The following is a 26,921-nucleotide window of genomic DNA, read 5'->3' as shown; positions in this document are numbered from 1 at the left end:
CAAGTGGTTTCACTTAAATCCAAAAGTGAAAATAAAATCAAGGATATAAAAAGAGTCGGCTGCTGATCAGCTCTCAGACAGAACTGCTCCTCCACAGAATCTCTTCACTACAGAGCTTCTTTCAAGGTAAGTGTTTTGATTATGTCAATAAAACCTTTATAATCACCTGTGAGGCCCGATCACTGATCAATGCCGATCACCTGTATTGGATGTTAATTTTTCACTTTAGGTTGATTACACAGGTGGATTCTATTTATCATCATAAATCATTTAGTACAACATTGGATCATTCAGAGATCCTCACTGAACGTCTGGAGTGAATTTGTTCCACTGAAAGTAAAGGGTTTGAATAATTTTGCTCTCCTGAAGTGACAAAAGGTTGAAAAGTTCAAGGGGGGCAAATACTTTTGTAAGGCACTATATGTGATCAGGCAAAATGGGAAAATTGTCCAAATTTAAACAAAACATGCAAAATACTTGCAGGCAAAATACAGCAGGAACTCAATCAAAAGGAGAACTGAAAAATCTGCAGTCAGTTAATATTTGACAGTAATATTCACTGTACCCTAAGTTATGCATGAGTCAAATAAATCTCAAAACACTGCCTATATCAAATACTGTCAAATTTGAATGCAGGTTGCATCGAAATAAACAATCCAAAATTACCAAATCAAAACTTCCTGAGATCATGGCTAGCTGATTAATGCTGGTTCTGATTGGTTGTTTCTGACCTTGCTGAGTAATTCTGCAAATTGCCAGAAGGAGGCAAAGGAGATCTTGTTTTTTAATTATTTTTATTTCAGAGATTATCTGTTTTATGTTAGGACATAAAGTTTATGTCAAAACTTTTTTGCTTAAGTTCCATGCTGCAGCGTCAAGCAGATGTTCAGTGTGAGAGTTCATTGCTGGAGGTTAACTGGTGCTATGTCTGTGAAATATTACCACCAACCCTAACTTGTTGACTTAAATTATTTTTTGGGTTACTTGCTAAGCTTTCTGACCATCATGCTCTTCCAGGTGAATGTTGGTAGTTGTGCACCGTTGTACCTGCTGCCTGGCTGCTCATGATGCCTTTTTTTCCTGCATCAAGCCACATTGTAGCTTAATGTTTGTTTTTTAAATATCATAACAGATTTGGTGTGTTAATGCATTTTGACGCGCTTCAGCCTCGAGTTATTTCTTCGTCTCCACACACACACTTCTCCATTCACTCCGAGTGTTGAAGTTCCTCATCACATTGTTTAGGATTTGGTGCTGTGCAGTGTAAAGGAAAGAGGAGATCAGCTGCACTGGCTGGCTGTGAAGTAACATATAAGTGACTGGTTTTAGTGATCGGCTTACCTGTCAAGTCTCCCATTTTGGCAGAGAGACTACCGTTGAACTTGGGAATTTTTTCTGCAATGTTACATTGTTTCTCCACCATTAGCACGACTGCATCACACAATAATCTTGAGCTTTAGTATGTACTGTGCAAGGGAAGGGTGTGAGCAGCGTATGCACAAGCTAGATTGACAGTGCGAAAATCTTCCTGGATTTGTTTGGTAGTTTCTGGCTGTGCATTTCTGCAGTAGAACCACTGGAGGGAGCCAGAGGACTTTGATGTTTTCAGAGATGATCTGTCTTTTGTTTGACAGTTTTAACAAATATGTAATAAATTCATTTTTATAAAAGTTACTGCAGCTTTAAATTTACCTGCAGAGATAATACACCAAGACGTCTTAAAGGGTTTCAGAATATTTTAGAGACATCAGAAGCCAGAGAGACATTAACATGTTTCAAAGTTTGCAGTGACCTCTGCCCTCTTAGCTTTGAAGATGACCAGCAAGGTGGAGACGACACACCTTAAATGTGAGGTTTATTGGGTCTAGAAAGTCACTTAGGCAAGCATTTTAATAAAGATTAATAGGTTTTCTACAGACAGTCATACCTACAAAAAACAAAAACAACATTCAAATATTAGGGAAGTTATTAATGCCAAGTTTGTTTTTTGTTTCTTTCACACAGCTTGATCCATTCATATGGAGACAGCAGAGCACAAAATCTACAGTTAGCCTGCCTATCAACTCAACACCTGATGGTAAAATGGACTTCCTGACTCTGATCTATATCTGTATATTATACATTGCACTACTACTGATAGGCCAAGTCTTCTCACGTAAACCCCAGGAGGGAACCCGTCAGAATCCAGAGGAAAGCCCAACAAACAAACCAGGTAAGCCTCCTGCAACACCTGCACATATTTGTAAATACAGTCGACAAAAGTCAAAGAAGAGTACAACATATTTAAAATGAACTCTATACAAACAAACATTAAAATGGAAGCAAATAAACTTTGATTTACAGAAGCTTTTAAAATTAATATTAGCTGAAAGAGTGAAATTATAAATGCTGAGGAAACTGGAAGTAATAAATTAGGAAAGATACGATAATTTCTGCATTTTAGGCAAACTGGTGGAGGCTTACCCTAAAATATTTTCTGCAGCAAAAGATGCCTGCTGAAAACACTGACTTGAGAGGCTTAATGTCAGTAAATGGAGAATTTTTCAGATTTATATTTATGAATAATTAAACATTGTTATTGTGAGAGGTGATCACCTCTCCACTTCAGAGAGGCTAACACTCTCTCCCTCTGCAGTTCTCAGATTTCCTCTATTAAATCTTTGTGATATCCAACAACTGGCTGTGGGACCATGAGTCTTGGTTTGCAGACACAAATAAAAGCCAAAACATTTTTCTTATTTTTCTTTCAGAGACAAACAATCAGTCTGAGTGTGATAATAAAGAGTCCACTCCCACAAAGAAGGTAGAGGAACACTGTAATGTCTAAAATATAATGACAATAATTGAGTCATCAATCTATCTATGTACATGTGAGACTTAAGCTATATATTTTTATTATTTATCATAAGGGAACCAGCACTGGAGATAAATCTGAGACTCTTGATGGAAAGACAAGAGAAGAAACTTCATCAACATTTGCTGAGTCTGATGACAAACCAAAGGGGGGCACAGAGGGTGAAGGTCAGTAAAATAAAATGAAAATGAAATCAGAGTGAAAGCATCTTTGAAAAGCAAAGTCTGACTGTCATTTGTCCGTTTTCATAGAATTTTTATTCATCATTTCTTTTGTCAGATTCAAGTTATTTCTGTCACCATTGTGTTTGTTATTTTTTATATGAACAAAGAAGTACCAATTTTGTACGTGTTTATATTTGTTATTTCAGATGTAGACACAGTGATCAGAGAATATTTGGGGATTTTTAGGATCGGCTATGGATTTCATATAATTTTTTAATTTGAATCCACAACTGAAAAATTTGAAATCAAGGATTGTAGTTTTTTTAAATGAAGAAAGCCTGAATAAACTCAAGAGTGCTCAACAGAATTAATTATTTAAAAAACAAACTCATGAAACAGGCCTGGACAAAATGATGGTACTCTACAACGTTTTGAGGCAATCACTGCATAAAACGATTCCTATAAAGATAAATTTTACTTCTGCACCTCTCAGCAGGTATTCGGCCCCCTTGAACTTTTCAACCTTTTGCTGCTTGTCAGGCTTCAAACATAAAGATCAAAATTTTTTATCATTTTGTGAAGAATCAACAAGTGGAACACAATCGTGAGGTGGAAAAAAAGGCTGCACAATGGCACAGTTTCAGCAAGAAGGTCCTGGGTTCAATTCCTGATCTTTCTGCATGGAGTTTGCATGTTCTCTCTGTGTAGGGCGGGTTCTCTCCGGGGACTCCGGGTTCATCCCACAGTCCAAAATCATGACTGTTAAGTTAATTGGTCTCTCTAAATTCTCCGTAGGTGTGTGTGTGTGTGTGTGTGTGTGTGTGTGTGGGTGTGTGTGGATGTGTGTGTGCATGTCTGTTGCCATGCGACAAACTGATCACCTGTCCAGGGTGTCTCCCAGGTAGCTTGTGACAAACTTTTTATGGATATCGTTGAGAAATGGCTTTCTTTAAATACAGGCCAGATTTGTACAGCGTACATCTGACTGATGTCCTATGGACAGACTTTCCCACCTGAGCCACAGATCTTCGTAGTTCATCCAGAGTGATCATGAGCCTCTTGGCTGCATCTCTGATCAATTTTCTCCTGGTTTGAGATAAAACCAGGCAGATCTCAGAACTGCCTGGTTTGCACCGTGGTCAGAATGATGCTCTCTGAGCATTAAATAAAACCTGAGAAATGGCTCAGGGTTTTATTTAAATGCATAAATTCTATGCATTTATACGGGGACTCGATTACACACAGGTGGATTCTACTTATCCTCATCAGTCATTTAGGGCAACACTGGATCATTCCGAGATCCGTACTGAACTTCTGGAGTGAAATTGCTGCACTGAAAGTAAAGGGTTCGAATCATATTGCATGCCCCACTTTGCAGTTTTTCATTTGTTAAAAAGAAGTTTTGAAATATCCAATAAATTTTGTTCCACATCACAATTGTGTCCCACTTGTTGTTGATTCTTAACAAAATAACAAAAATTTTTAGATCTTTATGTTTGAAGCCTGAAAAGTGACAAAAGGTTTAAAAGTTCAAGATGGCCGAAAACTTTCTCAAGGCACTGTATTTTTGTCCAGTCCTCATGAGTCCAGATGTCTCAGGTTTGAAAGTACCTTTTCCAGACAACATGCTTCAGTTCCTTACAAAGATGCTCAATAAGATTTAGGTCAGGGCTCATAGAAAACCACTTCAAAATACTCCAATGTTTTTCTCTTAGCATTTCTTTGGTGTTTTGGGTCATTATTCTTTTGTAAGACCCATAATCTGCAACTGAGAACCAAGACACTGAGCAGCACATTTCTCTCTAGAATCCATTGATAGTATTGAGATTTCATTGTAATCTGTACATATTTAGGATGCCCTGTGCCAGATGAAGCATAGATAATCCCAGTAGGGACAATGTTCTTTTCTTTGATATGTTTCATTTTTTGGTCTGCCAACATAGAGCTTATGTGCCTTGCCAAAAATTTCAGTTTTTGTCTCATCTGTCCATAGGACATTCTCCCAAAAGCCTTGTGACTTGTCAACATATTTGACAAATTCTAGTCTGGCTTTTTTATGATTTGTTTTCAACAATAGTGTTCTCCTTAGTCATCTCCCATTAAATCCACTTTGGCTAAAACGACATTGAATGCTGAGATTTGACACTGATGTTCCTTGAGGCTGAACTTCATCTTTAATCTTTCAAGAATTTTTTCTGGGCTCTTTTCTTACAAAAGAAACAAAAGAGCCTTTTGTTTTGTCATCAATTTTCCTCCTGCAGCCATGGAGGTTGGCTACAGTGCAATGGATCTTAAGTAACATTAAGCTACTTGGAGATGGTACTATAACCTTTAACATGCTTGTTGATAATTTTCTTTCTAACCTCCTCAACGTGCTTCCTCTGGCCCATGGTGAGAGTGTTACACACCATGTAACCAAACAGCAGAGTGACTACTGTTTTTTTCCCCTTTAGAGACAAAATGCATCAATATTCAACACAACAGTGATGATGAAGTTTCCACTCACACAATGAAGGTAGAACATTGCAAACATCAAAAATATAATACAAATAAATGAACCATGAATTGATCTCTGTGTGATGCTAAAATGATTTATGTTTTGTTATTTATCTAAAGGGAAGCAGCACTGAAGATAAATCTGAGGCTCCTGATGGTGAGAGAGGAGAGGAACCTGCATCAACATCTGCTGGGTCTGATATTGATGATCCAAAAGCTGGTACAGATGATAAAGGTCAGTAGAATAAATTGAAAATGAAAGTGATATGTGCTCGCAGTTTATTCAGATAATATTATTGCTTTTCACATTCCTGTTTTTACTGTCACATATGTAGCAGTAACTGAGTCAACACTTTGTAGAACCACATTGTGGGATGTGTTTCTTCAAGCTTTTCATAGCTGAAATTTGACAATTGCACAGAACCAAAGATCCACTGATGTTTATGGAGATGATTTGACAAGATATGTAAAAGTTTACAGGTCCTTTTCCAGATCTTGTTGAGAAAGAAGAGATCTGTTGAATATAGTTTATCTCCAGTCCCAACATTACAGATCTAGATCTCTCAGAGGAGCTAATCTAGAAAAATGATGTAACTATAAACCATTTTGATCTTTAAAGCATTCTTTAAGCAGCTCCATAGCAGCTGTTTAATCTGCTGTGGATGTTGTAAAGTATTATTAGTGTTTATTTAGTAAGTCTGTGACAAATTAGATGATGTAATGTTATACTCCATAATAAGCAACTATCTCTCCTATTCTCTTTTAAACAACTATAGTTTTAAAAAGACCCTGTTTGTCTCTTGCCTTCAGACTCACATAGTACTTTGGATGATATATACAATATCAGCTTAGTTTATTCATCTTACTCGTGTAGCACCATTTCACCACAAATGACACACATTCCCATTGATTCAATTATCAAACAGTTCAATTACCCAAACAGTAGAGTGACTATCTGTAGCCCTATGTACACCCAGTGACTGATGACAAGAATGTGGACACCTGCCATGCTGACAATTGGACACACCTTGATTTAACATGTCAAGTAATGTTGCTACACATTCATGTACAGTAGGTGGCAGTATGCACCTTAAATTGCTTGTTATTTTTGTGAAGATGTCCCTTTGTGAAGATGTCCCATATGTATTTGGTCACATTACTTTCAGGGTGCCAACATTTTTGTCCAGGCCTGTTTTATGAGTTTATTTCTTTGTCTGACGTTCATTTCTTCATTTCCATAGAACAATTATTCATTACCTTTGTGAGACTCAAGTTATTTCTGTGACCATTGTGGGTTTCCCTTTCATTAACAGAGGAGCACCAACAACAACGTACATGTCCATAGTCTTTTCAGAAAAAATATTAATTTGCAATTTATATAATGTCAGTACATTTCCAAGATGTCACAAGGAGATAGAGGAATAATTTGAACTGTCAGATTTTTGTATATGTATTGGTTTTTCATTCAGAACATCTAAATAGTCACAGTTTCCAACAATAAACTGAATTTCTAAAAATTCTATTAAAAGTTTACAATTTAATGAAAAATTACCAAAGAATTTGATGCCAGTCACTTGGTTTTCAGCAAGACGACACAAGCATTGAAGCGGGTCTTCATCTGACACGCCGACTTTTTACTCAGTACTCACCTCAAAGCCTGGCTTCAGATGGTCCATCACTACTTCCTGGTTTTTGTCATTAAACTCACTTTGTACCAACCCTGGTTCTGACCGCATCCATCCCCACCACCAACAAACATCCATTTCATGACTGTCACAAACAAATTAACTATAGTTTGTTTTGTTTTTTTCCATTTCAAATATTTAATATAAGTGGTAAAAGTCTTTTAAAGATATTTAGTGACCGGCTATGTGTTCATGAACGTTGTTCTGTAGGTGACAATCAGGAGTTTACAGATGCAAATAAAATCATTTTCTTTTTTCATTCAGAGACAAGCTGCAGAAATATTCAACACAACAGTGATGATAAAGTTTCCCCTCACACAATGAAGGTAGAACATTGCAAACATCCAAAATATAATAAAAATAAATGAACCATAAATTAGTCCCTGTGTGATACTTAAATTATTTATGTTTTGTTATTTATCTTAAGGGAAGCAGCACTGAAGATAAATCTGAGGCTCCTGATGGTGAGAAAGTAGAGGAACCTGCATCAACATCTGCTGGGTCTGATATTGATGATCCAAAAGCTGGTACAGATGATAAAGGTCAGTAGAATAAATTGAAAATGAAAGTGATATGTGCTCGCAGTTTATTCAGATAATATTATTGCTTTTCACATTCCTGTTTTTACTGTCACATATGTAGCAGTAACTGAGTCAACACTTTGTAGAACCACATTGTGGGATGTGTTTCTTCAAGCTTTTCATAGCTGAAATTTGACAATTGCACAGAACCAAAGATCCACTGATGTTTATGGAGTTGATTTGACAAGATATGCAAAAGTTTACAGGTCCTTCTCAAGATGTTGTTGAGAAAGAAGAGATCTGTTGAATATAGTTTATCTCCAGTCCCAACATTACAGATCTAGATCTATCAGTGGAGCTAATCTAGAAAAATGATGTAGTTAGGCTCTATAAACTATTTTGATCTTTAAAGCATTATTTAAGCAGCTCCATAGCAGCTGTTTAATCTGTTGTGGATGTTGTAAAGTATTATTAGTGTTTATTTAGTAAGTCTGTGACAAATTAGATGATGTAATATTATACTCCATAATCAGCAACTGTCTCTCCTATTCTCTTTTAAACAACTATAGTTTTAGAAAGACCCTGTTTGTCTCTTGCCTTCAGTAGAGACTCACTGCTTTGGATGTTATACACAATATAATTCAGTTTAGTTTATTCATCTTACTTATTTTTTATTTTTCATAATATAATGATAAAAATTTAACATTCATATATTTTAGATTCATTGCACACTAACTGAAATATTTCAGGTCCTTTATTGTCTTAATATGGATGATTGTGGGAAACAACTCATGAAAACCCAACCAAAATGTCTATCTCATAAAATTAGCATATTTCATCTGACCAATAAAAGAAAAGTGTTTTTAATACAAAAATTGTCAACCTACAAATAATTACGGACATTTATGCACTCAATACTTGGTCGGGAATCCTTTTGCAGAAATGACTGCTTCAATGCGGCGTGGCATGGAGGCTCTCAGCCTGTGGCTCTGCTGAGGTGTTATGGAGGCCCAGGATGCTTAGATAGCGGCCTGTAGCTTTTCCAGAATGTTGGGTCTTGCGTCTCTCAACTTTCTCTTCACAATATCCCACAGATTCTCTATGGGATTCAGGTCAGGAGAGTTGGCAGGCCAACTGAGCACAGTGATGCCGTGGTCAGTAAACCATTTACCAGTGGTTTTGGCACTGTGAGCAGGAGCCAGCTCCAAAGATAAAAAAATGAAAACTTCATCTCCATTAAGCTTTTCAGCAGATGGAATCATGAAGTGCTCCAAAATCTCCTATATTGACCCTGCTCTTGATAAAACACGGTGGACCAACTACAGCAGCTGACATGGCATCCCAGACCATCACTGACTGTGGGTACTTGACACTGGACTTCTGGCATTTTGGCAATTCCTTCAGTCTTCCTCAAGACTCTTGCACCTTGATTTCTGAATGACATGCAAAATTTGCTTTCATCTGAAAAAAGTATGTTGGACCACTGAGCAATAGTCCAGTGCTGCTTCTCTGAAGCCCAGGTCAGGCGCTTCTGCTGCTGTTTCTGGTTCAAAGGTGGCTTGACCTGGGGAATGCGGCACCTGTAGCCCATTTCCTGCACACGCCTGTGCACAGTGGCTCTGGGATGTTTCTACTCCAGACTCAGTCCACTGCTTTTGCAGGACCCCAAGGTCTGGAATCGGCCCTTTTCCACAATCTTCCTCAGGGTCCGGTCACCTCTTCTCGTTGTGCAGCGTTTTCTGCCACACTTTTTTCTTCCCACAGAGATGCCTTGATACAGCCCTCTGGGAACAGCCTATTCTTTCAGAAATTTTTCTGTGTCTTTCCCTCTTGCTTGAGGGTGTCAATAATGGCCTTCTGGACAGCAGTCAGGTCGGCAGTCTTACCCATGATTGGAGTTTTGAGTGATGAACCAGGCTGGGAGTTTTAAAGGCCTCAGGAATCTTTTGCAGGTGTTTAAAGTTAATTTGTTGATTCAGATGATTAGGCTCGTTTACAGATCCTTTTCATGATATGGTAATTTGTGAGATAGGAATTTTGGGTTTTCATGAGCTGTGTTTTTTTTTTTTGGTCTAACTCCTTTTCTGGTTTAGAAGAATGAGAGTCTAAAAAGTGGTTGCTGAGGTAGTTTTTCTTTATTCTACTACTTTACCAACTTAGTTGCTACCTTAACACGGGTTATTAAGCAACCTCTGCTCTGGGTTGCTAAATAAGTGTAAGTATTTTTTGGACTTCTAATTATGCTCTAAATTTGTAAAAGCAATGAATACACCACAGTTTCTAAGGAATAATAAATAAAAAAATCCTGAAGAAATTTAACCGTGGCCTGCCAAAGTGTGCCCATTGGTTTGGGCCCAGTGTTCTGATGCTAAAAATTAGCATCAATGCTAAGCTTTGCTAAAACATTACAACGTAGCATGTGGAGAATCACAACCATGTTGACTAATGTGGACTTGAACTATTCAGTATGTTAAATTTAATGCATAGGCTAAAATTAGCCAAAATGCTAATGTTAGCATGAGTGCTGTGAGTAGCATGTGGGGTATCACTAGCATGTTGACTTACATTCACTTCCTCCATTCAGTATACTAAACATAGGTAATGCATAAGAGATATCTAAATGCTTATTTTAGAGCAAAGGCTAATGCATTAGCTGTGCATTAGCAGTGCCATGCGCAGCAAGGCAATGCCCTAACCTGCCCTAGGTCCTAATCAGAGAAAATTAGAAGCAAATAAACTTTGATTTACAGAAGCTTTCTAAAAATTAAGAGTCAAATTATAAATGCTGAGGAAACTGGAAATAATAAATTAGGAAAGATAATTTCTGCATTTTAGGCAAAAATTACAGTCTGGATGTACAAAACTGGTGGAGGCTTACCCTAAAATATTTTCTACTGTAAATGCAGCAAAAGATGCCTGAGGAAAGTACTGACTTGAGGCTTAATGTCAGTGAAAGGAGAATTTTTCAGATTTATATTTATGAATAATTAGACATTGTTATTGTGAGAGGTGATCACCTCTCCACCGTTCTCAGATTTCCTCTCTTAAATCTTTGTTTGCAGACACATATAAAGCCAAACCATTTTTTCTTATTTTTCTTTCAGAGACAAACAATCAGTCTGAGTGTGATAATGAAGAGTCCACTCCCACAAAGAAGGTAGAGGAACACTGTAATGTCTAAAATATAATGACAGTAATTGAGTCATCAATCTATCTATGTATATGTGAGACTTAAGCCATATATTATTATTATTTATCGTAAGGGAACCAGCACTGGAGATAAATCTGAGACTCTTAATGGAAAGACAAGAGAAGAAACTTCATCAACATCTGCTGAGTCTGATGACAAACCAAAGGGGGCACAGAGGGTGAAGGTCAGTAAAATAAAATGAAAATTAAATCAGAGTGCAAGCATGTTTGAAAAGCAAAGTCTGACTGTCATTTGTCCGTTTTCATAGAATTTTTATTCAAGTTATTTCTGTCACCATTGTGGGATTTTTTTATATTAACAAAGAAGTACCAACATTTTTGTTCGTGTTTATATTTGTTATTTCAGATGTAGAAACAGAGAGAATATTTGGGGATTTTTAGGATCAGCTATGGATTTCATATACATTTTTGAATTTCAATCCACATCAGAAATCTTTGAAATCCAGGTTTATAGTTTTTTGAAATAGCAATGAATACACCACAGTTTCTAAGGAATAATAAAAAATAAAAAAATCCTGAAGAAATTTAACCGTGGCCTGCCAAAGTGTGCCCATTGGTTTGGACCCAGTGTTCTGATGCTAAAAATTAGCATCAATGCTAAGCTTTGCTAAAACATTACAACGTAGCATGTGGAGAATCACAACCATGTTGACTAATATGGACTTGAACCATTCAGTATTTTAAATTTAATGCATAGGCTAAAATTAGCCAAAATGCTAATGTTAGCATGAGTGTTGTGAGTAGCATGTGGGGTATCACTAGCATGTTGACTTACATTCACTTCCTCCATTCAGTATACTAAACATAGGTAATGCATAAGAGATATCTAAATGCTTATTTTAGAGCAAAGGCTAATGCATTAGCTGTGCATTAGCTGTGCATTAGCAGTGCCATGCGCAGCAAGGCAATGCCCTAACCTGCCCTAGGTCCTAATCAGAGAAAAAGATAAGGCAGGCTAATGCCTCAATAGTCCTGAGAGGAAATTTTCAGTGAGCTTCATTTAAATGGCCAAACTAATCCCATGTGTAACAGTAGTTGGGTTGAACCAGTTACAGTTACAGTCCTCCTCTATAGACCATGTGTTGCACCATGTTTGTAGTTCTGACATTCTGCTCAGCCCTCTGTTTTAACTGAGTGTTGGCCATAGATAGAACTACAAAGATGTCGTGTTTGTTGTCCTAATCAGCAGCTCCGCCCTCCTCTGTGTTCTGTTGCTATGGTAATTAATCATCTCTACCAACTGTCAGCTGTGATTGAGACACACAGAGGGAGACATAACTCTATCTGTTTGATTTTAAATGGCTATAATAATCCTATGATTAACAGTGTTTTGGTTAAATCAGTTATTTTAATGCCCAAAACATTCTGCCATGTCTGAAGTTTTAACATTCTGCTCAGTCTTGTCGTAACTCAGATCCACCATCATCCAGATTAGTTTGGTCGTTCCACTGAAACGAAACTAGAAACTTCTCAAAGATTGATTTCATCCCCCTAGTGAGTTTTTGAGTCTCAGCAAGACTCACATCCAACATGTCTCTGTACAAACCAACAGTCTGAGTGTTCGCTAGTTCTGCCAAGTCCATCACAAATCATTGATAAGCCAGATATCTGCAAGATCCAAACAGCAGAAATCCTGTTATCATGAATAAATACAGGGTGTATCCCGCCAGGTGTGTCTCTGCAGGATAAGACTCTCCTGTGCCAGAAATCTCATTGAGAAAATTTGATCAATTTGGAGGATGTACAAAAAAAGGCTCCAAAATTATGAAAAAAGTCAGAAAAAAAATAGAGCAAACAGAGCAGGGAGGGATCAGAGGAGAAAAGCATCTGTCTTCACCGAGAGCAAGAGAGGAAAACACATAACAAGCGTTTGAACAGATTCATTCAGTTTCATTACCCAGAAATACAAACTCCTCAGGGAAGTGGACTCAGGGAACTGAATACAAAATCACACCATAGATGTCAGATTGTTATTTATGAATATTTTTAAAAACCTATTTAATCGTTTTTGTTTGATTTCAAAATCGTGTTATTTTGTTTTGATCCATTCCACAAAATCTCAGTGAAACACTTTGAAATTTGTGGTTTTGTGACAAAAGTTTAAAAAAAAACAAAAGATTAACAGGTATTACTACTTTTGGATGGACTTACTATTGACATTAACATTAAAAGGTATACATAATTATTTTGTATTTAAATGACACATGTATGATAAATTGCTTTATGTTGAACAGGGACCAACCTGAAGACGCTTTTGGAGGAACTGGGATTGGACCAGTTCTACCAGGAGAAACTGTCACTCAGCAACATACTGGAGATCAATGAGAAGACCACCAAAGATGAGTCTTCACAATGTAAATCTGATCTTCCATGGTATTTTCTTAAGAAACTGATGGCAGTGAATGTAACAGCTAGAAAGATAAAATGCGCCTCAGATTCCAAGTCCAACAGTGATGATACATTAAGGGATCATTGTGATTTTAATGATCTATTTGTCTGTAATAACATGAATGACTCTCTAAATCCTCTTGATATAATCACTGCTCTCTTCCTGTGTTCTGATGGGTTTGTTCAGCAAGAACTGGCTCTAAAAATGTCCATGTGTCAGTTCTCTGTTCCTCTGCTGCTTCCTAACTGTGATACACAGCAGTGCACCCTCATGCTGTGGGCCATGAGAGACATTGTTAAGAAGTACAGACCTTCAAATCTTTCAGAATCAAAAGGCTTCATGGAAGAAAGAATAGTTTCTTTCTGAACTTCCAATGATCTCATTTGTGAGACTGGGTGAGTGCTCTCTGTCCAAATCTGAGATCCTCAACAAACTTCTGAGTAACTCTGAGCAATACCATGACACCTTTGTTCACCGTGACATGGAGTGTGGAGACATTGAGAGAAGAATATCCAATGGACTGACTGAACTGACCTGGTACCTTCCCTGTGGAAACAAAAACATGGACATCTTCAGTGAACCAGTTGCTATAGCTAACCTTCGTGGAGACATTGCTTCATTTGAAACTCAATTCTCCTTTTTGTCAGACATCTGCTGCAGTTTTTGTTTTCTTTGACAAGCTGGACTCTGACTGCAAACTGCTGATGAACAAAAACCACAAAGCTCAAATCTTCTTAGTGGGAAACCAACAAAGCAAGAGTCTGACTCCAGATGTTTTGAAGAAAGTAGCAACCAGTCTGAACTTGACAAAAAACAATATAATTATAAAAACTAACAAAACAAATGATGCAGATTTTGTCAAATCTTTGAAGAAAACTGTGATTACTGTACTTGCCAACCCACAGTTAAAGATGTCAGTAGAGCAGATGGCTGATGTTGCTCATGAATTGAAAATTCCTGTTGATGAAGATTCTCCACAGTGTCAGGAGGGAAAGAAAAATGCAGATGCCATCACTTTAGAGATTAAAGATACTTTTCAATTCAAAGAAAATCAGTTTCCTTTACAAGGTCAAATATGGAAGGAACTGACTTTCTTGGAAAAGGAAGAATTTCGTCTCCGAAAAGTTGGTTCTGAAGACATAGAAAACTACAAGAGCAACCTTAAAGAGAAAAAAGAAGAGCAACGTAACAAACAAAACTCTTATGCAATGTCCAAAGCAATGAGATGCTTCATTACTGCAATATCCAGCCAACAGAGAGAAAGGTGTTACTTTCTGAAATGGCTAAGATTGAACCTCGACAACTTGTCTCGAATAAAGCTTTCTGGCCTCAGGGAGCTTTACAAAGAAAAATGCAAAGACTCTGAGAACAAAGACGAGATCAAAGAAATCGAACAACAACTTTCCAGCAGCTCACTGGGAGTTGAGCACTTCTTCCGTGAAATGGGTCAGATCTATGAAGCTTCTCTTTACCTTCCACAAACAGATCCATCACGTCAACAACTGCAACATCTGCCCAAACTCTGTGCTCAGTTGTTGCTGGATGGATTTCCTATTGAGCTTGTAGATGGAGATGCTTCCAACATTCCTCTCAGATGGGTGAGTGATGTTCTCTCTCAGCTCAATGACTTGGTGTCTCCAAACAACAAGATACGGGTCGTCAGTTCTTGGAGTTCAGAGCACAGGGAAGTCCACTCTCCTTAACACCATGTTTGGAGTCCAGTTTGCAGTCAGCAGTGGTCGATGCACTAGAGGTGCCTTCATGCTGCTCATCAAAGTCAATGAAGACTTGAAGAAAGTTCTCAACTGTGACTTCATGATGATCATCGACACTGAAGGCTTAAAGTCACCAGAGCTAGCACAGCTGGACAACAGCTATGAGCACGACAATGAGCTGGCAACACTTGTTGTTGGTCTGAGTGACATCACCATTATCAATATTGCCATGGAGAATTCAACAGAGATGAAGGACATCCTGCAGATAGTGGTGCATGCTTTCCTCAGGATGAAGGAGGTCGGCAAAAAGCCTCAATGTCAGTTTGTTCACCAGAACGTTTCTGATGTTTCAGCCATGAGAAGAACCTGAGAGACAGGAAGCTGCTGTTAGAACAGCTGGATGAGATGACCCAGGCAGCAGCTAGAATGGAGAAGAAAGAGGAATACAAGAGCTTCACTGATGTGATGGAGTATAATCCAGACACTGGGAACTGCTACATTCCTGGACTCTGGAATGGAAACCCACCAATGGCTCCAGTCAATGCAGGATACAGTGAGACTGTCTATGAACTCAAGAAAAACATCATCCAACAGCTGGGAAAGTGTGGCTCAACTTCTAATGACATCTTGGAGTTCAGAGAGTGGATAACCAGCCTGTGGAACGCAGTAAAACATGAAAACTTCATCTTCAGCTTCAGAAACAGCCTGGAGGCTGATGCTTATATGAGGCTCTGCACAGAGAACAACCAATGGGAGTGGGAGTTCAAAAAGGAAATGTACAAATGGGTTACCAATGCAGAGACAAGAATTTCCAATTTTGGTTCATTTACTGCAACATATGCAATATCTGACATGAATGGATTCATCACTAATTTGAAAAGTGAAGCAATCACAGAGCTGATCAAGTGGGAGACAAAGATCCTTGAAAACCTGAAGAAATACTTTGAGCAGCCAGAAGGTCATGTTAATCTGTTTGAAGGATACAGAGAGGATTTCTCCAACAGCATCAAGAGTCTTAGACGAGAAACTGAAAGATCAGTGTTCAACCAGATCACAGCAGCTGCTGATATTAAGAAGGGATTGAAAGAACTTGACAAAATCAAGGCCACTTATAGAGAAAGAATTGAGAAAGCAGTTTGTGATTTAATTGATGAATGCCGTAAGAAGAAAGTTCAAATGACTGACAGAGAGCTTGATGAAAGTTTTAATAAGATGTGGACTAAAACACTGAACAGTTTGTCTTTCTCTAAACAACAGACTATAAATGTCTTCACCAAAGTGTCCCATCAGTTAAGAACAAATCTTTCACACAAAGGAAGCTATGCATGTGAACTGCTGAGTGAAAAAAATCTAAAAGAATGTGGACTGGAGCCTTTTACATACAAACCTAAAGGAGTGAAGGAAAAAATCAAAACTTTTTTTAAAGGACTTTTGACCTGGACGGATCTAATAAAGGAAAGACAAAAATTGCTGACAGGATTATTTCAGATTGTGATGACTCTATTTGTGATAAAATCAAGAGAAAAACCAACTATCATGATACTTACATCCAGGAGATTCTTCACATCATTGATGAGAAGCTGAACAAAGCTGATGTTTACACAGACATTGAGTTTGAAGTGTCTCTGAAACAACACATCTGTGGATCTGCAGCCAGAAAGTTTCAGAAAATGCATGAAGATTTTATACAAGAAAATGATCCTTATAAATGTCTGCAGAAAAACAAAGAAAAGTTCTGCAGAGATTTCAAAGATGTGTTTCAAGAAAGAGACCAATGCCAGAAAAAAGCTGAAGAATTCACTAATCAGTGTCTGAAACCTGCTGTTGAAAACTTCATCTATTTTCTCTTGGTCCTGATATTGTTGATAAAATGATGACAAGAAAAGAGTTCAGCACACGAATGTCTTTCCAGTATTCAATTTTACTGGAAAGTGACTTTGAAAGCCTTCAGGAATACATTCGCTCATATGAAGATTATGTAAAATCATGGACATCTAAAAGAATTAGAGAGTATTGCTCCTCTGGGGAGACAATTTGTGAATTTGAGAACAAACGTCTTAAGTCCTGCATCTACCACATAAATGCTGCCATTAAAAAGGCAAAAACAGAAAAGACTGACAGTCTGAAGACATTTGTTGTCAAGATCTGCACAGAACTTGGTGATAAACTGGTAATTTCCCAGGATGCTCTTGATGCCTTCATGGTTCTGAACAAATCTGATCAGGAACAGTTTGCTCACTGGCTCAACAAGTGTGTGGAGGAAATGACAAAAGCTCTTAGAGGAGAGTTTGAAAAGAAAACGTTTGAAACAAAACTCTCACTTCTCCATATAAAACCAGAGAATTACCTTTTTAACAGAGTGATTGGTTGTGGCAAACAGTGTCCATTCTGCAAAATAGCCTGTGATGCAGGTGGAGAAAAACACACTAAACACTTTGCTTCTTTGCATCGACCAATGGATTAGGTGGGCGCAGGGATAAAGAGTCTAGAAAACTCTCGACTGACATCTGCTCTTCTCTTGTTATGAGTAACTTAACTTTTTACTGCAGTGACACAAAGAATGAAAATCATTCTTACAAAGAATATCGGCAGATTTACCCAGACTGGAAATTTTGTCCAGATGTGAGCCTTGAGGTGTCAGATTATTGGAAATATGTGATGAACAAATACAACAAGGAATTTGCTAAAGTATATAATGCAGAGCCTGCTGACATTCCTGATGGTTGGAAGAAAATCACAGAAGAACAGGCAGTAAAAAGCCTGAAGAAATCATTCAACATCAAATGAAACCATAATTCATGTTTAGTTTTAAGAACACAATTGTTTCTTGCATGTAGATTTTATTGTCCTTTTTTTTGAAAGGCCAAATTCACACGTTGGACTCACCTCTTTAACAAAAGCCAATATAAACAGCTTCACCTTAATTTATTGCAGCTCCTTATTTTCTTCATTAATAATTTATTATTTTAGCATTTTGTCATTCCTATTATTTTATAATTTTTTATTTGCAGCATATCTTGTCTGAAAATATTTACATTTTTGTAAACCACCTTAGATGGATAATTGTAGAGTTTCAGTACAAATTTATTGTTCATTGTTAACGACTCAATGCAATCAATTCTCCATTATCATGACATCATTCATTGCTGCAAAGTCAATCACTGGATCAATTTACTGAGTTTCCTTAGATAGAAAAAGATTCACTAAATTAAATATCAATCTGAACGCAGCTGATTGGGTCAAATTAGAATTTATTGAATTTTAAATCTGATGTGGTTGAACTGATTATGTATTTCTGTATATTAAATGGATTTGATTGAGATTACATTTGCTATGAATTAGTGCTAGAACAATAAACTTAACTGAATTAAGATTGATGTCAAATTATTTTTGTTTTGATTATCTTTTCTGTGTCGGTGCAGGAATGTTATTAAATAAATGTTCTTATGTACAATATGTTTAATTTGTTTGATTGGCATGTTCAGTGTCATTTTCAGACATAGTGTTTTTGTTTGCATTAAAATGTCATTTATTCTTTTCCTTTGTTTCATTTTGTCACATTCATAAGGATTTAGGGTTTACAAACATCTAGTTCTGGGTTTTATTTTGAGTTTTTCTCAGACTTCATTCAAAAGTATATTTAGGTTTTCATCCTCATGATTTTTCATCAAATGTAACAGAAAAATTCAGTTCAACTCAATTCAAAGTTTTTACATGACTTGCTTTTTGTCAGATCTTTAGTTCTGTGTTGACTTGATGTGTTGTGATAATTATATTAAATGTTTTTGTTTCCAACTAAATGTCATAGCAGCTGATTCTCTTTTCTTCTGTTAACAAATAAAAAGCTGCTCATTTTTAGTTAAAATAAATTATATTCTACAAATAAAGAAATAGGACATCTTGTTTATGACATGCTTAATAAAATAGATTGTTGTGGATCTACAGACCTCTTTGTTAAAATGTTATCAGAATTTAATAAAAATAACTTCTTGATAATATTTGTTGTCTATTTAAAAATGATCTTGTATTTAAATCAGCTGCCAAATAACAGTTTCATCAGTCTGATATTATCTTGCTACTTTAGTTAAAACAATGTGTCTGTTGTACATTAAAGACCAATTATAAGCTGCACACTAACAGCCCAACCTGATCTCTGGCTGTGTTGGATCAACAACAACTCTTGAATCATGAGTCCATGAATCCTTAAGGAAGAGTTTCATCCCCTCCTCAAGACAATTAAGGATAAATTCTGGCACTGGGTGCAACACAAAATCAGTAAACAGTTGATGTCAGCAGAAAAAGATGTATTTTATTTTACAGTTCAGGTACAATCTCAATCACAGAAGACAGAAAACATGAGAAGCTTTAAGCTTCAGGGTCTCCAAGGCCAAAACAATCAACTAAACATCACCTTTTAACTATAAAATTAAAACACTTTCTATAGGAGAACTGAAAAGGTAAAACACCTGAACTCTCTGGCTGATCACAAAACAGGAGAAAACAGAAAAAATTGGCAGCTTCTACTGTGAATAGAAACACATTACTTTAGTTATGAGCCTTAATTCTTCCCCATAAAGCTGCAGCAATATCAGCAGACAAACCAGATCACTTCAGATCAAGGACCAGGGAAAAAGGAACCTGACAGCTGGAATGAAGCTCTTCACTGATTGGCTGATGAGCTTCAGTGCATTTCACCTGTGACAGCCAGGTAGAACTGAAACAGAGAGTGAGTGAGAGTGCTCTCATAAAGATAGAGAGACCCTAAAGGTCAGAGACCATGATCCTGAAGCTTCAATTCAACAGACCAGCAGTAGAGGAAATTAATTTGAATGTAAACTATTTAATCAGGCGGCAGAGGAAGGAAAGAAATGACTCAGAGGAAAATATGGACCTTAACACTTAGATACAGTAACTTCTGAAGTGATAGAAATATCATTACCTTTGATAAGCTCTTCTATATATTTCAATGTTTATCAGTTTGGTTAATCTCAAGTCTTTGATATTTCTTTCTCTTGTATTTCTATAAAGTATTTTACTACAGTAAACCATCCATCCATTTTCTAACAGCCTGGTACCCGGTGGTGTCAGGATGGATGCTGGTGCTGATCTCCTGCTGAAATTATGGTTTTTATAGTTCTGCTTGTGTTAATAAAGAACACAGATCAATTAACCAATCACATGTACTCATGAAGTTATTACGCAATAGCCAGCCCCGCCCTAATCCTCACAACTCTTCTGGGCTGACTACTGACCAGCTCTCCGTCTAACGGGTCCGGAAAGGTCCTGAAACCTGGGTATTACCCTGCAGAGGGTCTGAGAGGAACAATCTGTCCAAGCTGGTGTCGAGAGAGACTCGTCTCGCTCTAACTACCTACTATCCAGAAGTTATGACTCTTTTCAGTAAAGAAGCAATCAGTTGAGTGGCCATCACAACCCCATAACTGCAATAACCACTTCTGTTAACGGTCGCCCTCTCTCTAACAATAACCAGCACTTGTTAATGACTAGCATAGTTTTAGTGACTTTGTAAGTCCCAGGGTCATTATTTAATTTGTCAACTAAAGGAAAGTCCGAAGCCACCACTTTTCCAGAACCATGTACATAGATTTTACATTAAATAGAAGAACCAATACTAATAAGATGACTCAATTAATTTCAATGTCCACAAACCTCATTAGAATTTTAATGTATAAATATTTATTTGAGCAAGCTTTAAGCAGGAGTAAATGGCAAACAAATTAGTTTTTAATGATTACAAGTTTTTTAGAGAGTAAAATTTAAATTTGTATAAGATCAACTTAAATCTCCACTAACACCTCTCCCTAATAGTGCCATCAATTTACTAAAGAAGGCGTTTGGGGTGTAGGCAACTCATATCCAGATGACAGGGGATCTCGACAACACAAAAGTAAACTTTCTTGGGCAGATTCTGGTGATGATATGACGAATTCTCCTCCGAACAGGAGCAAAGTAGAGTTGGTAGTTATCTTTCAAACGTCCCAAATCTTCATCACTTTTGTGATCTTTGTCCAATCCCCAAGTCTGTTGCATTAATTCTTGAGATCTTTCGGGTTGAGTGTGGAGCCTCGGTCAAATTAGGAGCCAGAGTTGTTGTATCGGGTCCCGTCTTTCTTCCAGCGAAGTGTAAGCTTGTCCTCCCTCTGGGTCCGGGGCAAGGCTCCCTCGTTGGTTCCTTGGCCCGCTGTTACTCGTTCCACTTGCTGAAGACGAAGAACCGAAGCTCTCTGTTTCTGTGCTCGCTTACACCAGGCCCCCTGATCACTTCATCCTCTACTTGCATCAAGCCTCTGGGCTCACTGCCCAGATGTCCTCTCCCCGCGATGAGTCAGGCCTGTCCACACCCATAACCAGAACATATTCAGGCTTGACTTTGCACCCAAAGACTGTCCTTATGCATTTTATTATTCTGATTTCAGTCTTTTACATGTTATACAGACTTATAACTCATCGACATAAACACTTTTAATACATTTCTTCAATCATAACTTTTTAATACTCGTTACTTTTGATTCAGTATGATTATACTTTCAATTGTGATTCCTTGTTTAACTGATTTATATAATTATCAACAATCAACTTCAGAATTTACTTACTTCATAATCACCAATACTTCAATACAGTAAATTTTTCCATAATAAACATTATTCAGCATGCAATATTACTTTAGTCTCTCAGGCCAGTTATGATCTGTTTTCTGCATGAACCTGGACAGATCTCACCTCCTCATACCAGTTTTCATGACAAATGACACTGAGACAGACAGAAATACAGACTGAAAGTAAAAGTCTATTTGACAGTCATCCAGAATACCAAAGACTGAGGATGTCTCTACTATAACGACACGGTACCAACAAATATATTTTTTATTATTTTTATTTAAAGGGTATTATTTGAAAATCTCACATAGACTTTTATAAGAAGAATCTGGTCACTAACAATGTTAAGAAATAATTTGTCAACATATTACTGTAAATCTATATTACAGTCCAAAATAGATTTACTGAAGCCACCACCTTTCTAGAACCATGTACATAGATTTTACATTAAATAGAAGAACCAATACTAATGAGATGACTCAATTAATATCAATGTCCACAAACCTCATTAGAATTTTAATGTATATTATATTTATTTGAGCAAGCTTTAAGCAGGAGTAAATGGCAAACAGATTCATTTTCAATGATTACAAGTTTTTAGAGAGAAAATTTTCAATTTGTTGGATTGTTGTTGACCGATAGGGGGCGACTTTGGACAATGACTTAGGAAACTGCAAAGACAAATTTCTTTCTGCATGCAAATATTTTTCTTCTTTTCCTTTTTATCCCTGGTGTTCAGTCATGACGTCATAGCCTTTTGCTGCAGTACTTTTAAAAATACAACAGAGCTGGAATGACCATGTCTTGGAAACCACGTGATTTACAAGAAACTGGAAAATGTGTTTATGAAAGTGAAAGTGTTTTTCAGCAGGTTGTAAACGGACAGTCCTGCAGATTCGTTGGAAGGAGGAGGACGTTTGATTTTTATTAACAGTCGGTGCTCAAGCAGATCTTCTGCTACGGTAAGATATTCATCCTGTTTTGTTGATTGATTTAAAAAATGAAATATAAGAGTAAAAATAAACATTAATATTCACTTGTACTAACCTCTGATATTATCAGTGCTAAAGGACAGAAAACTAATTTGCGCGGGAGACGCTCAACAGATTTACTGGACTTCATTTTGAATGAACTGCAGATAAAACATAAAATACCAAACTAATGTTAATCAATGTGGTCCAGATGGTCACTGAGCTTATTTTGCAGTGAAAGGTTTCTGGGAAAAAAAACACTAAATACTTTTTCCTGTTTCAAAAAAACAAAATTAGATGTATGTGAATTTCCTTTTTCTGATTTAAATGAAAGTGAAAGTGCATGTATTTGACCTCCTGTTGACAATCATTCAACCATTCTGAGTTCCACACTCACATTAAAAAAACTAAATTGGGCCCCCATTGGGTCAGACCATCTATTTTAACATTCTTTTACTCCAGCCTGAGAATATTTATCATGCTAATAACAGACAGACAACTGTTTTTTTTTTAACTTGCATCTTTGAGTCTGTGAGGAAAAAGAGCTTTTAGGTTTTGTGGGATTATATTGGATAATAAATGTGTTGGAGAAAGTTAAAGATGCAAATAATAATTGAATAATTTTTCTCATTCTCCTTTCAGTGAAAAATGCCTGAATAATAACCAAGCAGGAAATATTAAAGAGTCATTTTCTACAATGGAGGTAGACAACTACTTTGTAGAAAAACGTGATGAAAAATGTTGTAACTACTATAAGACTGAAAAATATGTAATCTTATATTTTTATCTTAAGGAAACTAGTGCTGTAGATTCATTTGTGGATTTTTACTGTGAAGAAGAAATGACCCAGGATCAACAACATGTGCTGACTGTAAAGCTGAATATCATGAAACGGGTCCAGATGTTAAAGGTCAGTGCATTGAATTTGACAAAGAACAATGAGCAGTCTGTGTCTTCAGGTATTATTATGATTGTTGTTATTGTCTTCACAGCTGTTTGCTGTCATATGAAGACAACACAGTATAAAATCAGCCATAAAATAATTTCTCAGCCTCTGGCGACTCCTGTTGGTGAAATGAAGAACCAGATTGTGATCAAGTGCAGGGAGGAAGAACGTTACAAGAGACAACAGACACAAATGACTCAGCAGAAATCAGTGACCTCCCTGGAAAACCAAACCCTGAGAAAGAAAGGAAAACACAAAGTAAGCATTTTGTGTTGACTTTGATACAAAGCAAAAAAATACATAATTTATAAATTTATTTTGAACTAAATATGTTTGCCTGGTATTAGAAAGGGATTGTAGGTCATCCTGCACACAACTTTATTAAAATGCTAACCCTAGAAATTGGAAGTGGTCTTCCAAATTTTAAATTAATTTATCTAAACTAAAGGCAGTGCATTAAAAATCAACAACACAGAACAAAGCGAATTAAATTAGCTTTATTCCAAACCACTGATAATGCATTCATGCTTCACAAACAGGAGTTAAATATGTATTTCCTCCATCTGTGATGCATTTAATAACTAAGATCATATCACAACAATGAAAGTTTTTTGATTTGGTTAAATTTGAGGAAGAGAGCTTGCAGGTATAGAAAAAGTTTGATATGTTCATCTGCTTGATTAATCTGTTCAACTTGTCAAATATTAATTAAACCGCATAAAACTTTAATTTGAAATGAATAGGCCATGTCCATGTTTTTAAAAATTCACAGATAGAAATGGAATATGACAGAATTTTTTTTGACGCTGTCAGTCAAAATGACAGACAACAAAATAAGTCTAGCACAACGTCTGCTGCCAGTATTCCTTCAAGATCATTTTTTAAAATTATTTAACTTCTGTTTAATCAGGTGAGATATTAAGAAAAATTTTTATTTACAACCCAACATTATTTGGAAGAAAAACAATCACGTTGATTTTATTGGATTATGTCACTGGATTTTAGCATTGTGCATTCGAGGCGGTGAACAATATTACCAATGGTACTGGAGACGGTTCAGTGAGACGGTTTTACCCGACCATCGGGCCGAGTGACGAAAACCTGTTCCGTATGATGTAAAGCCATACCACTCCAATCTGATGGGAGAATCCATCTGAGCACCGTTTGACTGATTTTAGATCTAAAGTTTCAAATATCATTGACTCTACTGAACCCATTAACATGAAGGTTGTGTCTAGTAGGAATAAATATCCATGGAGAAAAGCACAAACAGTTCAATCTGCAAGACAACTCTGCCGCAGAGCAGAACGAAAATGGCTTAAAACTCAACTTCACGTACATTATGACATCTATATAGAAAGACTACGTAACTATCCCTCAACAATAAAACATGCAAGGGAGGCTTTCTTTGCAGAGGTCATAAACAAAAACATTAATAATGCTCGAACTTTATTTGCAACAGTTGACAGGCTCACAAACCCTCCTGTGACGTTTCCACCTGAACTCCAATCTAATGCTGCCTGTAATACGTTTTCTGATTTCTTTTCAGAGAAAATTCAAAAAATCAGAGGATTAATCTGCACATCAACTTCAAAGCCAGAACCATTGCTGTACCAAAACAAAACAAATACAGGAAAAATGACCCATTTTCAACTACTTAATTATAAAACCCTAGAAGAAATTATAAGTCAATTAAGTTCAAGCTCCTGCTGTCTGGATGTCCTTCCCACACATTTCTTTAAGAAAGTCCTGCCTGTTATTGCTACTGATCTGATCCAAATAGTAAACTCATCGCTTACATCAGGTGTTTTCCCCCAGGCCTTGAAAACAGCAGTCATCAAACCATTGATAAAAAAGAACCTGGACAAATCACTATTGCAGAATTACAGGCTGACCTCTGACCTCCCATTCATCTGCAAAGTTACTGAAAAAACTGTAAACAGTTACATAGCTTCCTAACAATAACCAACTGCTTTGACACTTTCCAGTCTGGTTTTCGTGCTCACCACAGCACGGAGACTGGCCTAGTCAAAGTATTCAATGACATCCATATAAATACGGACTGTGGGAGAACCACGGTGCTGGTTCTGTTGGACCTCAGTGCAGCTTTTGACACTGTCGACCATGACATATTACTGAATCGACTGGAGAGTTGGGTTGGACTCTCTGGTTCGGTGCTCGACTGGTTTGAATCTTACATAAAGAACAGGGATTTCTTTGTTTCAATTGGAAACTTCTCATCAAAGAGGTCAAAGGTCACATGTGGGGTACCCCAAGGTTCAATCCTAGGACCCCTCTTATTTAATATTTATGTGTTCCCATTAGCTCAGGTTATAATAGGAAATAAATTAGCTACCATAACTATGCAGATGATACTCAGCTCTACATAATGATGAAGGCATGTTTATGTTCGCAATGACACAGCACCAACATACGCAGAAGGCAAATATTTACTGCAAAAAAACTGGATAGGTTGTCATATCAACGCATAATAAATTCTTGGCTAAAAGAGTGATTTTATTGTTATTTGTAGCTTATTGGTTGATATGTATGTAAAATCCATAGATAGAAGGAACGGACGCCTCAATCAGACAAAGTCTTTCAAAGAATCTTTCTTCATAGAACTGGAGATTGCTGAAGTCCTTCTCGTCCTTCATGCAAAACAAACATTTGCATGAAGTTTTGTTTTTTACCAGGAAGTTCACAGAGACTCTGATGCTACAGGATGTGTAATGACTTGTGTGTGTTAATACACCAAACAATTGAATATTTTCATTGATCTTCTCACAGCTTCAGCATCATTGAACTTTGTCTTGAAAATCAATGCGAGAAATTAAATTTGCAAAATTGACGTCCCATGTTAAACCAACAAATTCTGGGATGTAATAGTTCAAAGGATGTAATAGTGAATAGAGAAAAAGTTGACGAATAGAAAGATAAGAACCAAACAGAATGTAAACAGACTAAATTTATCTGCAATATTAGAGACGCCAAGTACACAACAAAATTTAATTAAGTGCTAAAAAAATATTTTGCAGGATATGTCTCTTTTAAGTTATTAGATAAAACATGATTAGTTTCAATTGTAGAACAATGTTTCTTGCCTACTGTGCAAAAATATGATCTAAAGTGCTGAAGTTAAAAATAGTATTTAATTAGAATTCACACCCATACACATTAAAAAACTTAATGTATCTTTATCATTCACAGAGACCAACCTTGAGAGGCTTTTGGAAGATTTGGGCTTGGAGCAGTACCACAGAGAGAAGTTATCATTAAGCAAAATACTTGAGATTGATGAGAAGACGATCAATGATGACCCGAGCAACTGTAAATCAAATGTCCCTTTGTAG

General features: G+C 36.8%; 1 long non-coding RNA gene and 1 pseudogene across 1 annotated transcript; both read left to right on the top strand.

Moving 5' to 3' along the window:
• The first annotated feature begins 104 nt into the window (after window positions 1-104).
• LOC129373241 (interferon-induced very large GTPase 1-like) lies at window positions 105-18,135 on the top strand (annotated as a pseudogene).
• A 5,128-nt stretch (window positions 18,136-23,263) lies between these two features.
• LOC129373242 (uncharacterized) lies at window positions 23,264-26,903 on the top strand. Its single transcript, XR_008607329.1, has 4 exons — window positions 23,264-23,325; window positions 23,416-23,532; window positions 23,615-23,826; window positions 26,779-26,903. It is a non-coding gene; the product is annotated as an uncharacterized LOC129373242 (long non-coding RNA).
• Window positions 26,904-26,921: the final 18 nt, after the last annotated feature.

The sequence above is a fragment of the Poeciliopsis prolifica genome, unplaced genomic scaffold (assembly GCF_027474105.1).
Source record: "Poeciliopsis prolifica strain line A6 unplaced genomic scaffold, Auburn_PproV2 SCAFFOLD032, whole genome shotgun sequence".
NCBI lineage: Eukaryota > Metazoa > Chordata > Actinopteri > Cyprinodontiformes > Poeciliidae > Poeciliopsis > Poeciliopsis prolifica.
Note: the sequence above shows the minus strand (reverse complement) of the source record. Positions and strands in the feature narration are given on the sequence as shown.